This window comes from Callospermophilus lateralis, chromosome 15 (genome assembly GCF_048772815.1).
Source record: "Callospermophilus lateralis isolate mCalLat2 chromosome 15, mCalLat2.hap1, whole genome shotgun sequence".
Lineage (NCBI taxonomy): Eukaryota > Metazoa > Chordata > Mammalia > Rodentia > Sciuridae > Callospermophilus > Callospermophilus lateralis.
In genome coordinates this window covers 24802704-24823325 of record NC_135319.1, presented here as the reverse complement: position 1 = coordinate 24823325, position 20622 = coordinate 24802704, and the positions used below count along the sequence as shown (strand labels likewise).

The following is a 20622-nucleotide window of genomic DNA, read 5'->3' as shown; positions in this document are numbered from 1 at the left end:
TTTTTTCAATTGGCACATAGTAATTGTACAGACTCATGGGGCACAGTGTGGCGTCTTTTTTTGATTTAGTCTCCCACTTCCCCCCACCCACCCTGTCTTAAGATGAGGAAGGCTTGAATTTTAGGCATTTATCGAAAACCTGTGCATGCCATGTCAATGGATTAGACCCGTTAGCCGGCACACCAACTTCCCACACAAAGCCGTCCACTGAACCAAGAGGCCCAGCAGTCTCTTGGAGAAGCTGCAGCCTGACCCGTCTTCTCCACCATCGCCCAGGAAGGATGAGACTCACAAACCCATGCTTGGGCCGGTGCTTTCCTCTTCTTCATCTTTTATTCCCATGAGTCCCAGGCCAGAGAGAGATCCATGAGGGCTCGTGGTTCCTGGCAGGAGGATGACGCAAAGGGTGCCCGGGCTCAGGCTTCGGTAGAGCCTTCCAATCTTGCGGCTCCAACGCCAGGCTGCCCTCTTTGCGTTTTCCGCCTTCGAGTTCTGCAAGGTCTCCCGCTCCGAGGGAGGAGGTCTCGCTCTGAGACCTGCGGGCCTTCTTGATTCAGGTGGTGAGCCCCTAAGCCACGCGTGCAGGTGCCTGGGGGTTAGGGCCTGCCTGCCTTTCAGCTTCCAGTCCTTGCCTGTGAGGACATGGAGGGCCCTCTGGGCGTTGCCAGAAGTTTTGAACTTCAGGAAACAGTATTTTTCCTGTCTTCCGCTTTGAGCATCTGGAGGCACGATCACAGCTTCCAGGCCACCAAAGAGGTTCGGCAGTTCCTGAGTATGTCCTAAGAAATCTTTACTAACTCCGGACAGGTAAATAGTGGCTCGGTTCTCAGAATCTAGTTCCAGCTCCCTAACGAGTGTGTCGCAGTCGAGAGTGAGCTCTGTCACAGGTCTCTGTACCTTTATGTATACACCTTCCACCAGAACGCCATTCAAGCTCTCGATGGCCAGCTGGGCAGCTTCCAGGACTTCATACTCTACAGAGAGATGAGGCTGATGCGTTTCCAGGACAGCAGTCATTGCGCGAACTGGGCCGAAGCTCCTAAACAGCCTCTTCAGAGCACTCAGGTTGCAATCTTTGCTCAGTGACCCAGCATAGATAGTTGACATCTCTGTCCACTTGATCCGCATCCTTTTGTCCACTTCCTCAGTGACGAGAGGTGAAAAAGGCTCCAAAGAGAACCGAATAATGCTGAAGGGGTACAGGCGCACTTGCCTTCTGGCCTGCTCAAAGACCTCTCTGTTGGAAAGGCACCTGACACTTTCACAATCTTCAGGGGAAGGGAGCTCAATATCATCTGTCTCTCGGGATACAAAAAGGAGCTTCTGATGCACCGAATCGAAACAACTTAAAGCACCTCTGTAGCTGTAACTTTGGAACTTTTCTCTGACATTTCTTGGGTCTTGGGCTCTCCACAGCGCCTCCAGATTGAGTTCTGCCGTCTTCTTTGGGCCATACTTGAGGAAGAATTGAGCCAATTCAAGGGTCGCGGTAGCGTCCTCTGTGGGATCGTGACCGTCCCTTTCCGAACGTTGAATGTCCTTTCCCAAAATAGCCTTGGCTAAGAACTTTAGCTTGAATCTTCTGCCCCGCTCCCTGGCATAAAGCAACGAGGTGTCGATAACATATGGGTGGATCATGTTCAGTGCTCGGAGATCCACGTCTAAGGAGTGCCCTACCAACACCGCATCAGGAGGAAGCAGTGCTTTTAACCGCCCCTGAACGTCTTTCAGTTTCGTCGTCACCGGCTTCAGCATCTCCTCCGTGATCCCTGAATAGCAGGTGGCGTAGTCTACAATCTCCTCATCCGGTTTCACCAACTCGTCCATAAGACACGAGCCTCCTTCGGCAACCAGTGAGATGCGTGTCAGTTCTCTCCCCTTGGACGTGATGCACATTTCTCCGTCCAGCCCAAAGAGAGGGCTGTTCTCTGTCACAGACGCGTTACATCTGGTAGTTACAAAGTTCTCACAGCCGGGAGAACCTGGCAACGGAAAGTCAAATGTTCTCATTTCCTCCTCTGTCAGAAGGCATCGCAGCAAGCCCACCTTCTGAGAGCCATACTTTCGAATGACCGGGTCATTCTGCAGGTCGACCTTGGGTTTCGTACTGGCAGACGGTAAAGATCCTCCCATGGTCTTAGGCAGATGTCCAGCCCTTTGATTTGGTAGCCCGACAACATCAGCGAGAAAAGCAGATGATGGAGGAGGCAAGCGGAACTTGTGTCTGAAGGCTTTCCGGAGAAATCCAAACTCCAAATAGAACCTGTAGAAGTGGAGTTGACTCATCCCTTGAAGGATGACCACCACTGTTCTGCTCAGTTGCTTTCCGTGCAGAAGCTGGCACCACCTGGGTCTCTCAATAACGGGTTCAGCCAGAACCGCGTACTTGAGCAACTCACATAGCTGTTCGTGGGTTATTTCACAGTTTTCAGCCATTACGATGCCACTCAACCGGGCTCTCTTGGGCTTGGGCTCGGGCTGCCTGTCCACAAGATCCGAACGGGGTATCCTTACCTCGGGCGTCCCCATCAGCCAGGCGGGGACCCGTCTCCTCTGGCTGTTCAGCCTCCCCGTCTTCTCCTTCTCTGGCTCCACGATCCTGTACGTGAGTCCTTGTTGTGGAACGCTGTCCTTGGAAAGTAGAAAGCTGTCCCTGCCTGGATGCCAATCCAGCAAGAGAAAACGTTCTTGAGAAGGAAAAAGGATGGTTTCTTGCTTGACCAGCAAGGGAGAAACAATGGTTCTCACATCAGCAGGAGGAGGGGGTTTTTATAGAGGTGATTCAGAGAAAGTGAGATTAGGGAGGAGAGATCAGGTAAGGAAAAGATTAGGGAAAAGGAGAGCCCAGAGGAGGAGATCAGGGAGGGGGAAAAGAACAGGGAGGAGAAGTTTAGGGAAAAGAAAATGAGAAGATCAGGGAGGAGAAGTGTAGGGGAAAGAAAATCAGGAGGAGAAGGTTAGGGCAAAGAAGATCAGGGAGGAGAAGGTTGGGGAAAAGAGAAACAGACATGTAAGTTTCAAAGCGACAAGGGATGTAGTCAAAGCATCCAGTGGACCCCTGTTGCAACTTCAGCCAAATCTTCCCTTTGTATTCCAGCGTATTGCCTTTGGGGGACCTTTACAGTGCATTACCTTCCAGTAGTTTCATGGTTTCTTTACCCAGATTCGTTAAGTTCCAGGGGACAGGACCGTGCCCTGGGTTTCATATTTTCTCAGAATTGTGCTGTATACGTAGCAAAGACTTGAAAAAGGAAAAGAAAAAAAGCGTAAAGACAAAAATAACTAAAGGTCTTCAGTGTTTCTGTACCCCTACAATCACGAGTTCCCCAACATTACTGTAAAACACAGGGAGCAGAAAACAAATTTGACCTAAGTTTGCTAATACGTGCTTGAGGCCTATGTAGGTAAAATGACTACTAAAATGAAAGAGAGGATGACAGCCCAGCGGCTCTGGAGGCTGAGACAGGAGGATCGTGAATTCAAAGCCTGCCTCAGCCACTTAGAGAGGCGCTAAGCAACCCTGTGAGACCCTGTTTCAAGATAAAATATATATATATAAAATACAAAATATGGCTGGGGATGTGACTTAGTGATTGAGTGCCCCTGTTTTCAATTCCCTGTACCAAAGGGGGGGAAAAAAAAAGGATTACCGTACAAGAACCCAGGTCTTTCCTCCTCCCAAAGTCCAGTTTAGTTTCTCTTTCATCAGAACACATTAAGGGGTACTTTGCCATTTGCCCCGTAGTGTGAATGGGTTCATTGAACTTATTGGGTTCTTTTCAGTGTGGCTTCTTAATACTTGTGTTCCAGGCGTAATGATCAGTTCAGGTTAATTGGCATATATGTCACTCACACCTGTATCACTCCTTTGTATTGGGAACGTTCCAAACCCTATCAGGTTTCCCCCTTCCGGTACTGAGGATTGCACCCAGGGCCTTGTACATACTCAGCAATTATTCTACCACTGAGATACACCCCCAATCAGCTGTTTTGAAATATTTAATATTGTTGTCAATCACAGCTATCCTACCATGCTGTGGAATACTAAAAGTCAGTCATTTCTCTTATCCAAGGGCATCCCCCATAACTATTAACCATCCTCTTGCCCTGTTCTCAGCCCTACGCCCTTTCCGCGCTCCGGTAACCACTATTTTCTCTATTCTATCCATTTCATTTTAGCTTAATTATTCAGTTTTTTTTTATATATATATATATATGACAGCGGAATGCATTACGACTCGTATTATACGTATAGAGCACAATTATTCACATCTCTGGTTGTAGATAAAGTATATTCACACCAACTCATGTTTTCATACGTGTAGTTTGGATAATGATGTCCATCACATTCCACCACCATTTCTAACCCCCTGCCCCCTCCCTTCCCTTCCCACTCCTCTCCCCTATCTAGAGTTCATCTCTTCCTCCCATGCTCCCCAACCCAGACTCCTTATATCAGAGAAAACACTTGGCATTCGTTTGTTTGGTTTGGGATGACTTCACTTAGCATCATCTCCTCCATCTCCGTCCATTTACCTGCAAATGCCATGATGGTATTCTCTTTTATTGCTGAGTAACATTCCCTTGTGTATATCAACAGACTGGTAGACCAATGGTACAGAATAGAGGACACGGAGACTAACCCACTAAATTACAATTATCTTCTATCAGACAAAGGTGCCCAAAACGTACTTTGGAGAAAAGATAGCCTCTTCAACAAACGGTGCTGGGAAAACTGGAAATCCATAGGCAACAAAATGAAATTAAAACCCCAGTCTCTCACCATGCACAGAACTCAATCCAGAGTGGAACTAGGACCTAGGAATTAAACCAGAGACCTTGGGTCTAACAGAAGAAAAAGTAGGCCCTAATCTTCATCATGTGAGATTAGGCCCCAACTTCCTTAATAAGACTGCTATAGTGCAAGAAATAAAATCAAGAATCAACAAATCAGATGGATTCCAACTAAAAAGCTTCTTTGCAGCAAAAGAAACAATAAGTGAGGTGAACAGAGAGCCTACAGAATAGGAGGAAATTTTTACCACACACAAATCAGATAGAGCACTCATCTATATCTATCTATCTAACTATATATAAAAATCTCTATAAAGAACTCATAACTCTTAATAGTGAAAAAACAAATAAGCCAATGAATAAATGGGCCAAAGAACTGAACAGACATTTCTCAGAAAATGATATACAGTCAATCAACAAATTTATGAAAAAATGTTCAACATCTCTGGCAATTAGAGAAATGCAAATAAAAAATCACTCTAAGATTTCATCTCTCTCCAGTAAAAATGGCAGCTCTTAAGGATACAAACAACAATAAGTTTTCGCAGGGAAGTCGGGGGCAAAGGCACCTTCACACATTGCTGGTGGCACTGAAAATTGGTGTAGCCAATATGGAAAGCGGTAGGGAGATTCCTTGGAAGCCTCATAACGGAACCACCATTGGATCCAGGTATCCCGCTCCTCGGGTTATACCCAAAGGATTTAGAAGTAGCATACTACAACGACGCAGCCACATCAATGTTTACAGCAGCACAATTCACAATAGCTAAATTGTGGAACCAACCTGGGTATACCTTTCATTAGATGAATGGATGAAGAAAATGTGGCATATATACACAATGGAATATCACTCAGCATTAAAGGAGAAAAAAAAATCATGGCGTTTGCAAGTAAATGGATGAAGTTGGAGAATAAAATGCTGAGTGAAGTAGGCCGGCCCTAAAAATCCAAATGCTGAATGTATTGTCTGATACAAGGATGGTGATTTATAATGGGGACGGGTTGTGGGGAGCATGGGAAAAATAGATGAGCTTTAGATAGGGAAAAGGGGAGAGAGGAGGAGGGAGGTTTTAGGCTCGAATTCTGGACCCCCAAAATACCACCAGAGACCAGGATCGATGTAAGCAGCAAAGAGGTGTCTGTTGCGAGCTGGCTGGGTCCTCTGGGCGCACACAGCAACTGGTGACGCTGAGAGGCCCCGAGCCCAGGGTTTGCAGCAGTTTTATACATTCTTTGGAGAAGGCAGGGACCCCCCCACAAACATCATAGCATAGCATCTCTTGGCAAATCATCACACACTGCGGGAAAATCAAATAACAACTCTAAAACGTGATTAGCACATTCACCGACGGGAACAAGTTGGGTAGTGATGATTGGTTACTACGAGAGGGGGATTCGTTTGAACTGATTGGTTTACACCAAGAAGGGTGTTCTTGATGAACTACATGGTTTCCCAACACCATAAACTACTGGGAGGGTCATGTGGCATCCCAGGTATTTCCCTGTCTCATGCTGCTGATTGGTGGCTGCTAGCGGCTTGCTATGGGTCCCCACCTAGCCTGACTGAGTCAGGGACACCTGGTCCAGCAGATCTCTCCTGTTATTTGTAGACAAACCACTTAGCGGGGTGGGAATGTGCCCCAGGAGTGCTCTGTGGGTCTTTCCAAGGACAAAGGTCATGTCCCCTCCTTGGACAGGCTTTGCTCTGAGGTAGAAGCTGGTTTTTCAGAGGGGCACGGAGGTAGGAAAGATGGTGGAATGAGACAGACATCCTTACCCTAAGTACATGTATGAAAACACAAATGGTGCGACTCTACTTTGCATTCAACCAGAGACATGAAAAATTGTGCTCTATTTGTGTAATACGAAAAGAATTGCATTCTGCTGTCATATGTAACAAATCAGAATAAATAAAAATTTTAAAATGCATCCTAAAGTAAGCGAAATATAGAAAAAAATTATGATACATTTCATAACGGAATATAGTATGACTGCTAAGAAGAATGAGAAAAACTACATGTCCACTGAGGTAAGACAATCTCTAAGATATCAGGTGACGAGAACCAAGGGGAGAAGGGTGTACACAGCGCTATTTATTGAAAATGAGAGGATGTATGTATGCAGAGATGTACTTATGGATGCAGTGAACATTTCTGGAACTGGTACCATTATTGCTTCTGTGAAAGTGAGGAAGTGATGGAAGGAGACTTTTTTTTTTTTTTTTTTTTTGTTAACCTTATATACATCCTGTTTAAATATTTATCATCTACACTCATAACATTAAAACATAAGGATGAAAAGCAGTAAAACCAAAACAGAGAAGAGCATTTGAATCAGGCTTTACAAGAAAATAGCATAGATCTCTTTTTGGCTCATGCTTACAATACAGCTAGGTCCAGAGATGCAGGAAGCCCCTTGATGGAGTTAGCCACTGAGCAGATGACTCACCTGATTGTGGCTGTGTTTTGCAAATACTTATCTGCCAGCACTGCTTTATTGCAACGGAGTCCCGACCTTGGGCTGGTTCTGAGCCTCTAACTGGACCTTCAGGACAGACACAGGCAGGATCTGGGCAGTGTCATGTAAGCAAGGGGCATAGGAGGAGTCATGAATGTGGATACCGCCCAGAGCTAGGGACCTTGCTAGATATGGAGGCCAGCTAGGCAGAAAGCGGGTGGCAGGAAGTTCTGAAAAAATTAGTTGAGGTAGGCGCAGCGTTCTCAGTGATTTTTCCTCTGGTGTTTGGAGACATGTTAAAGTGCCTTAGCAAAGTCTACTCATTTGAAAGAGGACATCCTTGTTCCAGTTTTTAGAGGGAATGCTTTCAATTTTTCTCTGTTTAGGATGATGCTGTCCTTGGGTTTTGCATGGATAGCTTTTATGAGGTTGAGGTCTGTTCCTTCTATTCCTAGTTTTTCTAGTGTTTTGAACACGAAGGGTGCTGTATTTGTCAAATGCTTTATCTGCCTCTATTGAGATGATCATACTATTCTTGTTTTTAAGTATATTGATGTGATGAATTATGTTTATTGATTTCTGTATATGAACCCCACTTGATTGTGGCACACTATCTTTTTAATATGTTTCTATATGCTATTTGCCGGAATTGTACTGAGAATTTTTGTATCGATGTTCACCGTGGATATTGGTATGAAGTTTTCTTTCCTTGATGTGTGTTTGTATGGTTTTGGTATCAGAGTGATATCAGCTTCAGAGAATGAGATTGGAAGGGTTCTCTCCTTTTCATATTCCACGAAACGTTTTGAGCAGTACTGGTGTTAATTCTCCTTGGCAGGTCTTATAGAGCTCGGCTGAGAATCGATCTGGTCCTGGACTTTCCTTGATTGGTAGACCGTAGGTGTTCTCACCACAAAAATCGAACAAAGAAAAGAAAATTTTAACTATTCTGAAGTGATAGATATGTCAGATGATTTGAGCTATTATTTCACAGCATTTACGTATAGCAAAATATCATGTTATGCAACTTAAGCGTAACTGACCACATGTATTTTGTCAATAAATTTTGTCAAAAAAGAGGGCAGTGACTATGGATTTCTTTCTTGAATGAGTAGAATTTTCTTTTTTGAAAAAAAATCGTTAAAATCTGCTTTAATTAGTTATACATGACAGTAGAATGCAATTATGCATTTTGATATATCATAAATAAATAGGGTCTAATTTCTCATTTTTCTCCTTGTACACGTTGTCAGATCACATTGCTCATGCAGTCATATGTGTAAGTGAGGTAATAATGTCTGTTTCATTCTACTAACTTTCCTATCTCTATATCCTTCCCCTGCCTTCACTCTCTTCTACCTAATCTAAAGTAACTTTATTCTTCCCTAGCACCTTGGCCCTGACTGTGAATTAGCATCCACATATCAGAGAACGCATTCGGCCTTTGGTTTTATGGGCCTGGCTTATTTCGCTTAGCATGATATTCTCCAACTCCGTCCATTTACCCGGAAATACCATAATTCCCTTCTTCTTTAAAACTGAGTGATATTCCATCAAATATTATATACCACATTTTCTTTATCCAACCTAGGTTGGTTCCATAGTTTAGCTACTGTGAATTGAGCTTCTGTAAATAAATCTTGGGCCTCCCAGGAATACCATAAGGCCTGTCTATTGCCCCAGGGTTAGCATTTACCAAGAAATCTATACACAATGGGGGTGAGTCATCTCATCGCTGGTCTTAACAAGACAGGGCCGTACACAATGGGGGTGAGTCATCACTGGTGTTGCAAGAAGGCAGCTTAACCAGCTTTTCCAGGTTTGCACAAGAGGGTGGAGAATTTCCTTGAAGGAGGGGTGACAACATAGGCATAGGCCGCTCCCCTTCCCGACTTGTCTACCGCATGTTCCAGGACCAGAGCACTTGGTGCGGGACCCAGAGGACCAGGCCAGGCACCAGAAGGGTCTAGGAGGCCATTGTCAGAGTGAGGTTTTAAGCCTTTCTCCTCCCGGGCAGTGAGAGGACTGACTCGCTGCGACCAAAGTCGATCCTCAACAAGGGTTTCCCAAAACTGGTCGCCGTACTTAGTGTGAGATTGCCCCATCTTTCCGGGGAGACCCCTACCTCAAAACTCTCTTGGCTTGGCTTGGGGATAGGAGTATCACTTTTGGTGAACCGACTTCTTAATGCCCCACGTTGGGCGCCAGATGTCGGGGGGTTTTAGCCCCACCCCACCCCACCCGCTTCCCTCCTGACCTGCATGGTCACAGAGCACGCCCTGACCATGAGGAACCAAGAAAGGAAGGGCCGACTGACCGCCGCGCCCCCCCTTCCCCAGCACCCAGCCCTTCCCCACGGGAGGACAATCAGACAAGCCAGGGAGACCAGTCAAAGCAGGATCTCAGTTTATTGAGAAAACACACACAGCTAATACAAGGCACAGGAGCCAATCAGGACAAAGGTCAGCAGGGTGGGGTGAGTTCACGTGTACACCCATCTCACTGGCCATAATGGGAGACCCGAGCTGTCCAGAGAGCTAAAGGGTTCTGAGCCTATCCTAGAGGTCGTCTGGTTTTTCCTCACAACCCAGGCAACGCCTTCTGGCTGATCCCCAGGCGCTTTCTTAGCCACAGGTGGCCCCAGGACCCACCCGGAAGAGGGCAGTAAGTTCGCTTTCCTCCTTTCCGATGCAACATGCCCCACATGTTACATCGTGCCCTACTTGTGTCTGTGTTTCTTTTTTCTTGCCATCATTGTCAGAAATTCAGGGAAGTCAATTTTGCCATTACCACCAGCAGCTACTCCCTTAATCGCGTCCTGAAACTCGACTTCTGTGGGATTCCACCCAAGAGACCGTCTCATTACACTTCCCAATTCCTTTGTTAGTCTAGTACAGTTCCATCCCCGTTCCTGTCAAGGAGTGGGAAAGCTTCTTTGAATTCTGCAATCTGCCCTTCAGTTAGCTGGTCAGCCACGCTGCAAGCCTTACCAGTTTCCGAGACTCAACCACATAACCACCGGGCTCATTCGCTCCACTCAGATCCCATCCCATCACACTTTAAAATGTCACATAGCATGAGTAGAATTTTAAACGTCTCGAGATATCAAACACGTTTACATTTATTTTGGTTTAATTATAAGTTGTATTTATTTTGTTTCCATTTTACTTTATTTTTAATCATATATAAAATTATATAAATTTTTTTTTTTTCAATTGGCACATAGTAATTGTACAGACTCATGGGGCACAGTGTGGCGTCTTTTTTTGATTTAGTCTCCCACTTCCCCCCACCCACCCTGTCTTAAGATGAGGAAGGCTTGAATTTTAGGCATTTATCGAAAACCTGTGCATGCCATGTCAATGGATTAGACCCGTTAGCCGGCACACCAACTTCCCACACAAAGCCGTCCACTGAACCAAGAGGCCCAGCAGTCTCTTGGAGAAGCTGCAGCCTGACCCGTCTTCTCCACCATCGCCCAGGAAGGATGAGACTCACAAACCCATGCTTGGGCCGGTGCTTTCCTCTTCTTCATCTTTTATTCCCATGAGTCCCAGGCCAGAGAGAGATCCATGAGGGCTCGTGGTTCCTGGCAGGAGGATGACGCAAAGGGTGCCCGGGCTCAGGCTTCGGTAGAGCCTTCCAATCTTGCGGCTCCAACGCCAGGCTGCCCTCTTTGCGTTTTCCGCCTTCGAGTTCTGCAAGGTCTCCCGCTCCGAGGGAGGAGGTCTCGCTCTGAGACCTGCGGGCCTTCTTGATTCAGGTGGTGAGCCCCTAAGCCACGCGTGCAGGTGCCTGGGGGTTAGGGCCTGCCTGCCTTTCAGCTTCCAGTCCTTGCCTGTGAGGACATGCAGGGCCCTCTGGGCGTTGCCAGAAGTTTTGAACTTCAGGAAACAGTATTTTTCCTGTCTTCCGCTTTGAGCATCTGGAGGCACGATCACAGCTTCCAGGCCACCAAAGAGGTTCGGCAGTTCCTGAGTATGTCCTAAGAAATCTTTACTAACTCCGGACAGGTAAATAGTGGCTCGGTTCTCAGAATCTAGTTCCAGCTCCCTAAAGAGTGTGTCGCAGTCGAGAGTGAGCTCTGTCACAGGTCTCTGTACCTTTATGTATACACCTTCCACCAGAACGCCATTCAAGCTCTCGATGGCCAGCTGGGCAGCTTCCAGGACTTCATACTCTACAGAGAGATGAGGCTGATGCGTTTCCAGGACAGCAGTCATTGCGCGAACTGGGCCGAAGCTCCTAAACAGCCTCTTCAGAGCACTCAGGTTGCAATCTTTGCTCAGTGGCCCAGCATAGATAGTTGACATCTCTGTCCACTTGATCCGCATCCTTTTGTCCACTTCCTCAGTGACGAGAGGTGAAAAAGGCTCCAAAGAGAACCGAATAATGCTGAAGGGGTACAGGCGCACTTGCCTTCTGGCCTGCTCAAAGACCTCTCTGTTGGAAAGGCACCTGACACTTTCACAATCTTCAGGGGAAGGGAGCTCAATATCATCTGTCTCTCGGGATACAAAAAGGAGCTTCTGATGCACCGAATCGAAACAACTTAAAGCACCTCTGTAGCTGTAACTTTGGAACTTTTCTCTGACATTTCTTGGGTCTTGGGCTCTCCACAGCGCCTCCAGATTGAGTTCTGCCGTCTTCTTTGGGCCATACTTGAGGAAGAATTGAGCCAATTCAAGGGTCGCGGTAGGGTCCTCTGTGGGATCGTGACCGTCCCTTTCCGAACGTTGAATGTCCTTTCCCAAAATAGCCTTGGCTAAGAACTTTAGCTTGAATCTTCTGCCCCGCTCCCTGGCATAAAGCAACGAGGTGTCGATAACATATGGGTGGATCATGTTCAGTGCTCGGAGATCCACGTCTAAGGAGTGCCCTACCAACACCGCATCAGGAGGAAGCAGTGCTTTTAACCGCCCCTGAACGTCTTTCAGTTTCGTCGTCACCGGCTTCAGCATCTCCTCCGTGATCCCTGAATAGCAGGTGGCGTAGTCTACAATCTCCTCATCCGGTTTCACCAACTCGTCCATAAGACACGAGCCTCCTTCGGCAACCAGTGAGATGCGTGTCAGTTCTCTCCCCTTGGACGTGATGCACATTTCTCCGTCCAGCCCAAAGAGAGGGCTGTTCTCTGTCACAGACGCGTTACATCTGGTAGTTACAAAGTTCTCACAGCCGGGAGAACCTGGCAACGGAAAGTCAAATGTTCTCATTTCCTCCTCTGTCAGAAGGCATCGCAGCAAGCCCACCTTCTGAGAGCCATACTTTCGAATGACCGGGTCATTCTGCAGGTCGACCTTGGGTTTCGTACTGGCAGACGGTAAAGATCCTCCCATGGTCTTAGGCAGATGTCCAGCCCTTTGATTTGGTAGCCCGACAACATCAGCGAGAAAAGCAGATGATGGAGGAGGCAAGCGGAACTTGTGTCTGAAGGCTTTCCGGAGAAATCCAAACTCCAAATAGAACCTGTAGAAGTGGAGTTGACTCATCCCTTGAAGGATGACCACCACTGTTCTGCTCAGTTGCTTTCCGTGCAGAAGCTGGCACCACCTGGGTCTCTCAATAACGGGTTCAGCCAGAACCGCGTACTTGAGCAACTCACATAGCTGTTCGTGGGTTATTTCACAGTTTTCAGCCATTACGATGCCACTCAACCGGGCTCTCTTGGGCTTGGGCTCGGGCTGCCTGTCCACAAGATCCGAACGGGGTATCCTTACCTCGGGCGTCCCCATCAGCCAGGCGGGGACCCGTCTCCTCTGGCTGTTCAGCCTCCCCGTCTTCTCCTTCTCTGGCTCCACGATCCTGTACGTGAGTCCTTGTTGTGGAACGCTGTCCTTGGAAAGTAGAAAGCTGTCCCTGCCTGGATGCCAATCCAGCAAGAGAAAACGTTCTTGAGAAGGAAAAAGGATGGTTTCTTGCTTGACCAGCAAGGGAGAAACAATGGTTCTCACATCAGCAGGAGGAGGGGGTTTTTATAGAGGTGATTCAGAGAAAGTGAGATTAGGGAGGAGAGATCAGGTAAGGAAAAGATTAGGGAAAAGGAGAGCCCAGAGGAGGAGATCAGGGAGGGGGAAAAGAACAGGGAGGAGAAGTTTAGGGAAAAGAAAATGAGAAGATCAGGGAGGAGAAGTGTAGGGGAAAGAAAATCAGGAGGAGAAGGTTAGGGCAAAGAAGATCAGGGAGGAGAAGGTTGGGGAAAAGAGAAACAGACATGTAAGTTTCAAAGCGACAAGATGTAGTCAAAGCATCCAGTGGACCCCTGTTGCAACTTCAGCCAAATCTTCCCTTTGTATTCCAGCGTATTGCCTTTGGGGGACCTTTACAGTGCATTACCTTCCAGTAGTTTCATGGTTTCTTTACCCAGATTCGTTAAGTTCCAGGGGACAGGACCGTGCCCTGGGTTTCATATTTTCTCAGAATTGTGCTGTATACGTAGCAAAGACTTGAAAAAGGAAAAGAAAAAAAAGCGTAAAGACAAAAATAACTAAAGGTCTTCAGTGTTTCTGTACCCCTACAATCAAGAGTTCCCCAACATTACTGTAAAACACAGGGAGCAGAAAACAAATTTGACCTAAGTTTGCTAATACGTGCTTGAGGCCTATGTAGGTAAAATGACTACTAAAATGAAAGAGAGGATGACAGCCCAGCGGCTCTGGAGGCTGAGACAGGAGGATCGTGAATTCAAAGCCTGCCTCAGCCACTTAGAGAGGCGCTAAGCAACCCTGTGAGACCCTGTTTCAAGATAAAATATATATATATAAAATACAAAATATGGCTGGGGATGTGACTTAGTGATTGAGTGCCCCTGTTTTCAATTCCCTGTACCAAAGGGGGGGAAAAAAAAAGGATTACCGTACAAGAACCCAGGTCTTTCCTCCTCCCAAAGTCCAGTTTAGTTTCTCTTTCATCAGAACACATTAAGGGGTACTTTGCCATTTGCCCCGTAGTGTGAATGGGTTCATTGAACTTATTGGGTTCTTTTCAGTGTGGCTTCTTAATACTTGTGTTCCAGGCGTAATGATCAGTTCAGGTTAATTGGCATATATGTCACTCACACCTGTATCACTCCTTTGTATTGGGAACGTTCCAAACCCTATCAGGTTTCCCCCTTCCGGTACTGAGGATTGCACCCAGGGCGTTGTACATACTCAGCAATTATTCTACCACTGAGATACACCCCCAATCAGCTGTTTTGAAATATTTAATATTGTTGTCAATCACAGCTATCCTACCATGCTGTGGAATACTAAAAGTCAGTCATTTCTCTTATCCAAGGGCATCCCCCATAACTATTAACCATCCTCTTGCCCTGTTCTCAGCCCTACGCCCTTTCCGCGCTCCGGTAACCACTATTTTCTCTATTCTATCCATTTTATTTTAGCTTAATTATTCAGTTTTTTTTTTTATATATATACGACAGCGGAATGCATTACGACTCGTATTATACGTATAGAGCACAATTATTCACATCTCTGGTTGTAGATAAAGTATATTCACACCAACTCATGTTTTCATACGTGTAGTTTGGATAATGATGTCCATCACATTCCACCACCATTTCTAACCCCCTGCCCCCTCCCTTCCCTTCCCACTCCTCTCCCCTATCTAGAGTTCATCTCTTCCTCCCATGCTCCCCAACCCAGACTCCTTATATCAGAGAAAACACTTGGCATTCGTTTGTTTGGGATGGGATGACTTCACTTAGCATCATCTCCTCCATCTCCGTCCATTTACCTGCAAATGCCATGACGGTATTCTCTTTTATTGCTGAGTAACATTCCCTTGTGTATATCAACAGACTGGTAGACCAATGGTACAGAATAGAGGACACGGAGACTAACCCACTAAATTACAATTATCTTCTATCAGACAAAGGTGCCCAAAACGTACTTTGGAGAAAAGATAGCCTCTTCAACAAACGGTGCTGGGAAAACTGGAAATCCATAGGCAACAAAATGAAATTAAAACCCCAGTCTCTCACCATGCACAGAACTCAATCCAGAGTGGAACTAGGACCTAGGAATTAAACCAGAGACCTTGGGTCTAACAGAAGAAAAAGTAGGCCCTAATCTTCATCATGTGAGATTAGGCCCCAACTTCCTTAATAAGACTGCTATAGTGCAAGAAATAAAATCAAGAATCAACAAATCAGATGGATTCCAACTAAAAAGCTTCTTTGCAGCAAAAGAAACAATAAGTGAGGTGAACAGAGAGCCTACAGAATAGGAGGAAATTTTTACCACACACAAATCAGATAGAGCACTCATCTATATCTATCTATCTATCTATCTATAAAAATCTCTATAAAGAACTCATAACTCTTAATAGCGAAAAAACAAATAAGCCAATGAATAAATGGGCCAAAGAACTGAACAGACATTTCTCAGAAAATGATATACAGTCAATCAACAAATTTATGAAAAAATGTTCAACATCTCTGGCAATTAGAGAAATGCAAATAAAAAATCACTCTAAGATTTCATCTCTCTCCAGTAAAAATGGCAGCTCTTAAGGATACAAACAACAATAAGTTTTCGCAGGGAAGTCGGGGGCAAAGGCACCTTCACACATTGCTGGTGGCACTGAAAATTGGTGTAGCCAATATGGAAAGCGGTAGGGAGATTCCTTGGAAGCCTCATAACGGAACCACCATTGGATCCAGGTATCCCGCTCCTCGGGTTATACCCAAAGGATTTAGAAGTAGCATACTACAACGACGCAGCCACATCAATGTTTACAGCAGCACAATTCACAATAGCTAAATTGTGGAACCAACCTGGGTATACCTTTCATTAGATGAATGGATGAAGAAAATGTGGCATATATACACAATGGAATATCACTCAGCATTAAAGGAGAAAAAAAAATCATGGCGTTTGCAAGTAAATGGATGAAGTTGGAGAATAAAATGCTGAGTGAAGTAGGCCGGCCCTAAAAATCCAAATGCTGAATGTATTGTCTGATACAAGGATGGTGATTTATAATGGGGACGGGTTGTGGGGAGCATGGGAAAAATAGATGAGCTTTAGATAGGGAAAAGGGGAGAGAGGAGGAGGGAGGTTTTAGGCTCGAATTCTGGACCCCCAAAATACCACCAGAGACCAGGATCGATGTAAGCAGCAAAGAGGTGTCTGTTGCGAGCTGGCTGGGTCCTCTGGGCGCACACAGCAACTGGTGACGCTGAGAGGCCCCGAGCCCAGGGTTTGCAGCAGTTTTATACATTCTTTGGAGAAGGCAGGGACCCCCCCACAAACATCATAGCATAGCATCTCTTGGCAAATCATCACACACTGCGGGAAAATCAAATAACAACTCTAAAACGTGATTAGCACATTCACCGACGGGAACAAGTTGGGTAGTGATGATTGGTTACTACGAGAGGGGGATTCGTTTGAACTGATTGGTTTACACCAAGAAGGGTGTTCTTGATGAACTACATGGTTTCCCAACACCATAAACTACTGGGAGGGTCATGTGGCATCCCAGGTATTTCCCTGTCTCATGCTGCTGATTGGTGGCTGCTAGCGGCTTGCTATGGGTCCCCACCTAGCCTGACTGAGTCAGGGACACCTGGTCCAGCAGATCTCTCCTGTTATTTGTAGACAAACCACTTAGCGGGGTGGGAATGTGCCCCAGGAGTGCTCTGTGGGTCTTTCCAAGGACAAAGGTCATGTCCCCTCCTTGGACAGGCTTTGCTCTGAGGTAGAAGCTGGTTTTTCAGAGGGGCACGGAGGTAGGAAAGATGGTGGAATGAGACAGACATCCTTACCCTAAGTACATGTATGAAAACACAAATGGTGCGACTCTACTTTGCATTCAACCAGAGACATGAAAAACTGTGCTCTATTTGTGTAATATGAAAAGAATTGCATTCTGCTGTCATATGTAACAAATCAGAATAAATAAAAATTTTAAAATGCATCCTAAAGTAAGCGAAATATAGAAAAAAATTATGATACATTTCATAACGGAATATAGTATGACTGCTAAGAAGAATGAGAAAAACTACATGTCCACTGAGGTAAGACAATCTCTAAGATATCAGGTGACGAGAACCAAGGGGAGAAGGGTGTACACAGCGCTATTTATTGAAAATGAGAGGATGTATGTATGCAGAGATGTACTTATGGATGCAGTGAACATTTCTGGAACTGGTACCATTATTGCTTCTGTGAAAGTGAGGAAGTGATGGAAGGAGACTTTTTTTTTTTTTTGTTAACCTTATATACATCCTGTTTAAATATTTATCATCTACACTCATAACATTAAAACATAAGGATGAAAAGCAGTAAAACCCAAACAGAGAAGAGCATTTGAATCAGGCTTTACAAGAAAATAGCATAGATATCTTTTTGGCTCATGCTTACAATACAGCTAGGTCCAGAGATGCAGGAAGCCCCTTGATGGAGTTAGCCACTGAGCAGATGACTCACCTGATTGTGGCTGTGTTTTGCAAATACTTATCTGCCAGCACTGCTTTATTGCAACGGAGTCCCGACCTTGGGCTGGTTCTGAGCCTCTAACTGGACCTTCAGGACAGACACAGGCAGGATCTGGGCAGTGTCATGTAAGCAAGGGGCATAGGAGGAGTCATGAATGTGGATACCGCCCAGAGCTAGGGACCTTGCTAGATATGGAGGCCAGCTAGGCAGAAAGCGGGTGGCAGGAAGTTCTGAAAAAATTAGTTGAGGTAGGCGCAGCGTTCTCAGTGATTTTTCCTCTGGTGTTTGGAGACATGTTAAAGTGCCTTAGCAAATTCTACTCATTTGAAAGAGGACATCCTTGTTCCAGTTTTTAGAGGGAATGCTTTCAATTTTTCTCTGTTTAGGATGATGCTGTCCTTGGGTTTTGCATGGATAGCTTTTATGAGGTTGAGGTCTGTTCCTTCTATTCCTAGTTTTTCTAGTGTTTTGAACACGAAGGGTGCTGTATTTGTCAAATGCTTTATCTGCCTCTATTGAGATGATCATACTATTCTTGTTTTTAAGTATATTGATGTGATGAATTATGTTTATTGATTTCTGTATATGAACCCCACTTGATTGTGGCACACTATCTTTTTAATATGTTTCTATATGCTATTTGCCGGAATTGTACTGAGAATTTTTGTATCGATGTTCACCGTGGATATTGGTATGAAGTTTTCTTTCCTTGATGTGTGTTTGTATGGTTTTGGTATCAGAGTGATATCAGCTTCAGAGAATGAGATTGGAAGGGTTCTCTCCTTTTCATATTCCACGAAACGTTTTGAGCAGTACTGGTGTTAATTCTCCTTGGCAGGTCTTATAGAGCTCGCCTGAGAATCGATCTGGTCCTGGACTTTCCTTGATTGGTAGACCGTAGGTGTTCTCACCACAAAAATCGAACAAAGAAAAGAAAATTTTAACTATTCTGAAGTGATAGATATGTCAGATGATTTGAGCTATTATTTCACAGCATTTACATATAGCAAAATATCATGTTATGCAACTTAAGCGTAACTGACCACATGTATTTTGTCAATAAATTTTGTCAAAAAAGAGGGCAGTGACTATGGATTTCTTTCTTGAATGAGTAGAATTTTCTTTTTTGAAAAAAAATCGTTAAAATCTGCTTTAATTAGTTATACATGACAGTAGAATGCAATTATGCATTTTGATATATCATAAATAAATAGGGTCTAATTTCTCATTTTTCTCCTTGTACACGTTGTCAGATCACATTGCTCATGCAGTCATATGTGTAAGTGAGGTAATAATGTCTGTTTCATTCTACTATTGTTCCTATCTCTATATCCTTCCCCTGCCTTCACTCTCTTCTACCTAATCTAAAGTAACTTTATTCTTCCCTAGCACCTTGGCCCTGACTGTGAATTAGCATCCACATATCAGAGAACGCATTCGGCCTTTGGTTTTATGGGACTGGCTTATTTCGCTTAGCATGATATTCTCCAACTCCGTCCATTTACCCGGAAATACCATAATTCCCTTCTTCTTTAAAACTGAGTGATATTCCATCAAATATTATATACCACATTTTCTTTATCCAACCTAGGTTGGTTCCATAGTTTAGCTACTGTGAATTGAGCTTCTATAAATAAATCTTGGGCCTCCCAGGAATACCATAAGGCCTGTCTATTGCCCCAGGGTTAGCATTTACCAAGAAATCTATACACAATGGGGGTGAGTCATCTCATCGCTGGTCTTAACAAGACAGGGCCGTACACAATGGGGGTGAGTCATCACTGGTGTTGCAAGAAGGCAGCTTAACCAGCTTTTCCAGGTTTGCACAAGAGGGTGGAGAATTTCCTTGAAGGAGGGGTGACAACATAGGCATAGGCCGCTCCCCTTCCCGACTTGTCTACCGCATGTTCCAGGACCAGAGCACTTGGTGCGGGACCCAGAGGACCAGGCCAGGCACCAGAAGGGTCTAGGAGGCCATTGTCAGAGTGAGGTTTTAAGCCTTTCTCCTCCCGGGCAGTGAGAGGACTGACTCGCTGCGACCAAAGTCGATCCTCAACAAGGGTTTCCCAAAACTGGTCGCCGTACTTAGTGTGAGATTGCCCCATCTTTCCGGGGAGACCCCTACCTCAAAATTCTCTTGGCTTGGCTTGGGGATAGGAGTATCACTTTTGGTGAACCGACTTCTTAATGCCCCACGTTGGGCGCCAGATGTCGGGGGGTTTTAGCCCCACCCCACCCCACCCGCTTCCCTCCTGACCTGCATGGTCACAGAGCACGCCCTGACCATGAGGAACCAAGAAAGGAAGGGCCGACTGACCGCCGCGCCCCCCCTTCCCCAGCACCCAGCCCTTCCCCACGGGAGGACAATCAGACAAGCCAGGGAGACCAGTCAAAGCAGGATCTCAGTTTATTGAGAAAACACACACAGCTAATACAAGGCACAGGAGCCAATCAGGACAAAGGTCAGCAGGGTGGGGTGAGTTCACGTGTACACCCATCTCACTGGCCATAATGGGAGACCCGAGCTGTCCAGAGACCTAAAGGGTTCTGAGCCTATCCTAGAGGTCGTCTGGTTTTTCCTCACAACCCAGGCAACGCCTTCTGGCTGATCCCCAGGCGCTTTCTTAGCCACAGGTGGCCCCAGGACCCACCCGGAAGAGGGCAGTAAGTTCGCTTTCCTCCTTTCCGATGCAACATGCCCCACATGTTACATCGTGCCCTACTTCTGTCTGTGTTTCCTTTTTCTTGCCATCATTGTCAGAAATTCAGGGAAGTCAATTTTGCCATTACCACCAGCAGCTACTCCCTTAATCGCGTCCTGAAACTCGACTTCTGTGGGATTCCACCCAAGAGACCGTCTCATTACACTTCCCAATTCCTTTGTTAGTCTAGTACAGTTCCATCCCCGTTCCTGTCAAGGAGTGGG

At 45.6% G+C, this 20622-nt stretch overlaps 2 pseudogenes; both read right to left on the bottom strand.

Annotated features, from left to right (window-relative positions):
* Positions 1-288: 288 nt before the first annotated feature.
* LOC143381572 (RNA exonuclease 5 pseudogene) lies at positions 289-3148 on the bottom strand (annotated as a pseudogene).
* A 7597-nt stretch (positions 3149-10745) lies between these two features.
* Positions 10746-15001, bottom strand: LOC143381571 (RNA exonuclease 5 pseudogene; annotated as a pseudogene).
* Positions 15002-20622: the final 5621 nt, after the last annotated feature.